Genomic DNA, 7,021 nt, shown 5'->3' on the forward strand with positions numbered 1-7,021 from the left:
GAGTTTTCTTTATTTTCATGACTAAAATTGTAAAATCACATTGAAAGCATCAAAACTATGAATTAACACATGTGGAATTATATATGGAATTATATACATAATAAAAAAGTGTGAAACAACTGAAAATATGTCATATTCTAGGTTCTTCAAAGTAGCCACCTTTTGCTTTGATTACTGCTTTGCACACTCTTGGCATTCTCTTGATGAGCTTCAAGAGGTAGTCACCTGAAATGGTCTTCCAACAGTCTTGAAGGAGTTCCCCGAGAGATGCTTAGCACTTGTTGGCCCTTTTGCCTTCAGTTTGCGGTCCAACTCACCCCTAAACCATCTCGATTGGGTTCAGGTCCGGTGACTGTGGAGGCCAGGTCATCTGGCGCAGCACCCCATCACTCTCCTTCTTGGTCAAATAGCCCTTGATGCCTTCAGTGTGACTCTACAATTTTCATAGTCATGAAAATAAAGAAAACTCTTTGAATGAGAAGGTGTGTCCAAACTTTTGGTCTGTACTGTATATATTTTCAAAGATATTAACACAAATATTGTAACTAATATATATATATATTACAATTTTTATCAAAATACTGGGGTGGACAATTTTATCAGCGGTGTTTATTATTTATGCAACAATACATATTACTCTTATAGTTTTTATTAATAACCATTGCTATACAGTGCTAGTGGTTATTGCTACTGTTTTGTATAACACTGATAACATTCCAGATGTTTATAATATATATATATATATATATATATATATTTTTTTTTTTTTTTTTTTTTTGTGCAGTGTAGTATCCTGTCAGCAATAACCCGTCCATAGCGGTGGAACACGTAACAAAGAAAGTGAAGACAAACATATACACCTGCGCCATCTTGAACTGAACCCTTACCCTGGCTATGGGCATGATGACCATAGACTCAACCACAGCCAGCTATAAAAACTAACTTTAAAAATCTAGTAAAACTGTATTCACTATATATTACACATCCATTACGTTTACTTAAGTTTACCTGTTCTTCAGTACTGAAAACAAGTGACAGAGGCAGGCAGGGTAGGTGATTTCCCATTTAGCGCATATACATCTGCAAGATGTCTGTTAAAGAATGCTTTGGAAAGCAATGCGCTTTGATCTGGAATCCATCTGCTGTGAACAAACATCTGATAAACGTCTTGGAGATGTCAGCTTAACATACATTCTAAATCACAAACAGTTTAAAGACATTTTTATAAATAATAAATTTCTAGTGTTAAAAAGAATTGTCTGTTGGTAAATAGTCTGGAAGGAAATATCCCACGTATTGCAGATGAGCAAAATACGTCTTCCAGATGTAAACGAACACATCAAATTGACATCTCTGATGCGTGTAATATAAAGTCTCTTTACATCCCCATAACACTCACTAAGTTAAGTGGTTTCTATGTATTTATATTGACATGGTTCCCTGTATTATTTGTATATATTATCCTTGTAATATTACTTTAAAGCAAAAGTTAAAAAATACTTTTTCTTTGAATCGAATCGTGTATGTAAAGAAAAAAGTACAAGGAAAAAGATGGTGGAAAAAGCTGATTTTAACAGATTTACAAGATTTTCTTTAAACTGTAGCTCCACTATTAAATTAGTTGTCCTGAAATAGAAAAGTGAAAGAAGGGAGTTTAGACCAATGTTTGTCAAAGTGCCCCTTGTGGCATTACTGAGAATGCGACATTTCTTTGCTTTGTGTTATGAATTGTGGTCCACATTTCGGAATGAAACAATGCAAAACTTGAGAGCATTTTTAGGTTAATAAATAAAGGAGACACCACCATAAAAAAAAGAAACATCTCCCATAACAATCTGTTTTCCACTAGCGGCTAAAGACAGAGAGAGGGAGAGAGCTATTCATACCCCTATCTATATGTCTTGAGTCAGAGTCAAAAACATCCAGCTGCTTTGTATTACTTTCCCCTTTGGTTCATTGAGGCGTAATTACATTCTGACTTCATCGGAACCTTAGCATGACCTCTGCTCCTGTCAGACACACACAAACACGCACAGACTTCTCCGAGTGAGACGAGATCACACAGCGCTCACGCTGCCACCACAATGAACCTCAGACACAAACCCGCTCGCCCCTGGAACGCAGAGGGGGGGCGAGAGGGTGAAAATGAGACCCACGCAAAAACACAACACTGTTTCCCTTCATTTGGGAAAACCCACAGCGTGCCTCACTGGAAACCATTTCTAATCAGGCCCAATTTTGACCCTTCGCTGTTTTTGCTCCTTCTCGATTCACTCTCCCCCGCTCTATGTCTCTCGTTTGGAATGATGTAATGGATTTTCCAGCTACACATTCGGAGCGTTTTTTTTCCCCCTCGTTCTCTCAATTAACCAACAGGGCTTCCCCACATCAAACCGCTAGAGACGTTTTCCCTTTAAAACTGCTATGAAATGCATCCCCCAGATGACTAGCTCATTGTTGACTTTTATTTCTTTTTTTTTTCCTTACACATGCATCTGTCTGTTTACCAGAGCGCAGGTTACAGACGTCATAAGCGTGACGTGATGTTTGGAATCAAGGAACGTCCTTGTGCTGTGTATATATGATGTCTAAATATCAAATAAATATTATTTTCTACTATTAGCTGGATCTCAATGGCAAGTAAAACTACGAATGCAAGCAATTATGTCTCCGCTGGCGTTTTTTCAGAGCCATCCGCAATAGGAGGCCTGTTCCAGAGCTTTCCCAAGACCCTTAACGCTTTTTTCCATTTCATAAATTATACATTTGCTAAGTACTCTCAGTATTATGCAACTAAATCTATAGTTGTAATAATTCTCAACAAAATATCTCAGTGTTCGTGTATGTTTGAACTGCTCGTACCGAAGACTGAGTTATAGCACAATAAAGCTAGTAAATTTTCTGGATATTTTTCTTTTTGTTTCCCTTTGGAAGGCAAAGGGGTCTATTTTGATTTTCTTCAGCACTTTTTTCTTCTGCACTCATTTTTAAGTACTCATAAATAACTCCTCTTTATAGAACATTGCTATTTTCTTTTATTATAACCTGACTTGACTAATGTACCTTTTAGTTTTGCCCTTTTTTTGATCTATTTCAAGCATCATAAGCAGCCATTGGGTGGGAGAGCATTGACTCAGCACTGCAAATGTGTCTACACCACATACTGTATGAGTGTTTCTGTGTATGTATCCAACATTTACTGGCATGTTAAAGCTATTTAAAAAAGATAAGTGTCTAATCTGAGAATATGATATGTGTTTAAATGCAGAAGCTAAGAAAGTCAACTAACAATAATAATGTTGTTGCACAGTTTTAGTTTCATCCTGTATATGTACAGAAAATGCAGCCTTGTCGTTTATATAAATGTTTTGAACTGGAATTTACCAAAAATGTAAAATTTAATTAATTTATTTGACGAATAGATGATTTTATTTATTTAACACACATTTAATATTTTTAATCTTAATTTTAATATGTATAATATTTACCAGTTTACTGCTTACATTTAGATGAAAAGTCAGTAAAATAAACACCGTATTTTAAATGATTTAGTCATCATTATTTTAGTAAAATATTTTATTAATATTTATTTATTTTTTTAAATTCAGATTAAAATAACAATTCAAATAAGTAAATTTTATATTTATTAAAAATAATTATGTCCATCTGGATTGTTTCACCCTCCTTTGAAAACCACTGCTGGTTAAAAATAAATAAATAAATAAATAAATAAATAAATAAATAAATAAATAAATAAATAAATAAATAAATAAATAAATAACAGCAATTTTTTTAGTGAAAGGAGATGCTTGATCTTCCAGAATAATACATTTAAGGAGTTCAAACCTATTAGCTGTTTAAGTATGTATATATTATGTCGAAATTTGAGATAATTTAAAACTGTAATTTTGTTACTATGCAATAAAATTTATTGGACATTTAATGGGTTTAAAAATAGCTACTCTTCATGCTTCATTAATCTTATGCAAGATAATAGTTTTTCTAACATACCAAACAGGATTTGTACCTCTAATGCTTAAAAGAAAAAAAAATATGGGGCACCAGAGCATATCCTGTTCATGGAAGTGTCATCTACGAGCTAATGTCTCCCAGACATTTACTATTATTGTTTTCAATGAGCCCACACTGGGAGCAAGTCACAATAGGTGAGGAGGCCAAAAGGTCTAAGGCAGTCTGTTGGGATCCCTGCTGTGGAGAGCAGTTTGTAAACGCAGTAGAACAAGTTCAGAGAGCCATTTCAGCTGGCCGCGGTGTATCTGTGAATTATGGGGCCAAGCTGGGAGCTGTAGTTGAACTGAAATGAATGAGTTGTTATGCAAGTTATTACGTTATTGCTAAATTATGTAAATGGCTGTGTTGCTACACAACAATAGTCTGCCTGTCAAAACATTAACAACCATACAAATAACCTGTTTTGTAGAATGCTAAGCTTATGTTGAGCTTTTTCCCTTTTGTGCAGTTTACATTTACATCTAATAGATACAAATAGCAGAATGTGGAAAAGTTGAACGAAGACTAACTGAAAATGCGTCGAAGGCAATGAATGATTATATTACTCAGTCTACTTGTGGTTGTTATGGCTGCTCTAATGTATAAAGCAAAATTTCTGTCGTGATGAATGGTAAATGTCCGTGATGGGTGTCTGTGGGTTTCTTTACGGCCGCGTCTCCAGCTGTGTGTTATCATTTCCTTTCTTCAGAGGAGTCCCACTTCAAACTCTTCCCTCGAGCGCCGCTGGCTGCACGACCGATTCTCATTAGGCCGATTCGCTAAATATTTTGGCTGAAATAAACACAGCGGTCGCCGGAAAACAACGACGTGATGGTCTATGTCGGCAACACGTAAAAGAGACAAGAAGTGTGTCCACGAAGCCAAGCTGATGAAAAAAGCCGATAGCCTGAATGAATCGCACAGATGATATTGTTTTAACCTTTGGCGAATCGACTGGGTGTCGGGACATTGTGTTTGTTTTCAAGCCTGAATCTTTGCCAAGGCCTTCCTGGATGTGATTCTCAGTTGTGTTCCCAGCTGACAATGCTCTCGTGCAAACCTCCCGAGCCGGGCCGTCTTTCCTTTTGGTGCCGGAGGGGCCACTTCCACGTTAAGATTTACGATCGGCTATTGAGAGATAGCGAGCAGGTGACCTTGAAATGAAAAATAATATTGGCTCAGGGGTTAAAGATGCCTTCGGCATTCTTTTTTGGGTTTACGCTAGCTAATTATTCCTGTTTAACTGTTATGAATCATTTCCTTTTCTAGAATGTGATGAAACTCGAACATCTCTGAGAAAAGCTGAGCATTGTGTGTCCTCTGCATCTGATCGTCCTGTTTCGGCTCAGTCATCCACAGCGAATGCCGGTAGACATATGGAATCCCTCTGTGTATTTCACTGATCACGTGCCAAGACTGTTCGCCGCTCATCTGCCTCCCACATTTGGCTGTTGTTTGGCGCAGCTCGAAGCCGTGAGCAACGCGAGTGAGCGCACATCAAAAAGACCTTCCTGGGAGAGGTTTTCGACTCAAAGAGCACTCTGGAAGACGTCAAGCTTTCTGATGGATGAGTAATGAAAGCAGAAATGCAAAATGGGATGGAGTGAAATGCCCAAAAAAAGGAAAAGGATGGCAGGCATAACAGATGAAGATGAATGGTGCTCTAGTCCCTTCACTACTTATTCTAAAGTGTCAAAAAAAACAGAGCTTTTTTTTTTTATTTGCAATAAGTTATTTTGAGTTTTTTGTGATTGTCAATAGAGATGAATGTCAGAACAGCAAGAGAGTTAAATTCTAAAGCTCCAGGTGTGAAATGTGAGAGGTTTCACATTTTCAGTGTTATTTTAGTATTATTTATGTACTAGTATATTTTATTAATATTTTATTAATTTATCTATCTATCTATCTATCTATCTATCTATCTATCTATCTATCTATCTATCTATCTATCTATCTATCTATCTCAGCTTAATCACAAGCAAGTTTAATAGACTTAGCTTTAGATAATAATAATTACCCTGGTTTGTCCTTCCTTGAATTCCCTCAGTGTAAGTCAAAGTAAACAATCACACTTCCACGACATCTCAATTTCACCATTCATAGTTTTATGAAATTTCATAGTTTTGTTTTATTACTGCATAAATAACTAAGGATGCATGATTAATTGAATGCGACTGTCATTGCGATTTTGTCAGTAAAGCCGGTTCTGTAATCAGCAGTAAATCATCATCACATGCTTTTAGATGGAGCAGCATTTACTACACAGAGCCATAGTTCACTGACAATTTGCGCTTATGAAATCGAAGAAATTGTTCGCGATAATGAAACCTGTTTGCGTAGCTTCTCAGTGAACTCTGGCTCTGTGTAGTAAATGCTGCTCCACCTGAAAGCATGTGAAAATACCACATTTAATAACATGTTTTTACTCAAAACTCACTTCATAATGTTGAGTGTTTGAAATAAATCTTTCTGTGAGATGATGTGGCTTTCTTACACAGAATAATGCACGCAACATATTTCATAGTTTTCTAAGAAGTGATAAAGACATTGCATTCTTCTGCGAGGCGTATTTGGAGTTTCAGCACGAGAGTGCCCTCTGGCCTCCAGATGCTGATCACAGAACCGTGCTTCACTGAAAGATACGCATGTCAATTGCAGCAATTCCATTTCAATTTATTGTGCAGCCCTAATAAATACACATAATTATCTCTCTATTTTTGTAAACTTTATGCATACTTTATTTACAATATTGCATCTTGATCGAAAGTGACAATTAGCTTTTTTTCTACATCACATCTCGTATTTCACCTCAAGCTTTTCAGTGGCACTGCATCATTGAATAACAAGTACCTTTAACTTTTTTAAGTGAAATATTTGCCATTTCTGTCTTTATTTCAATTGGACAATCAAAAAGAGAAGAAAAACTATTGAATATAAGGCCATCACGATACAGACTCAAGTTAAGGTAACCCAAAGCTTTTGTTCAATGGATGCTTACATGCCAACAATG

The sequence above is a fragment of the Carassius carassius genome, chromosome 43 (assembly GCF_963082965.1).
Source record: "Carassius carassius chromosome 43, fCarCar2.1, whole genome shotgun sequence".
Classification (NCBI taxonomy): Eukaryota; Metazoa; Chordata; class Actinopteri; order Cypriniformes; family Cyprinidae; genus Carassius; species Carassius carassius.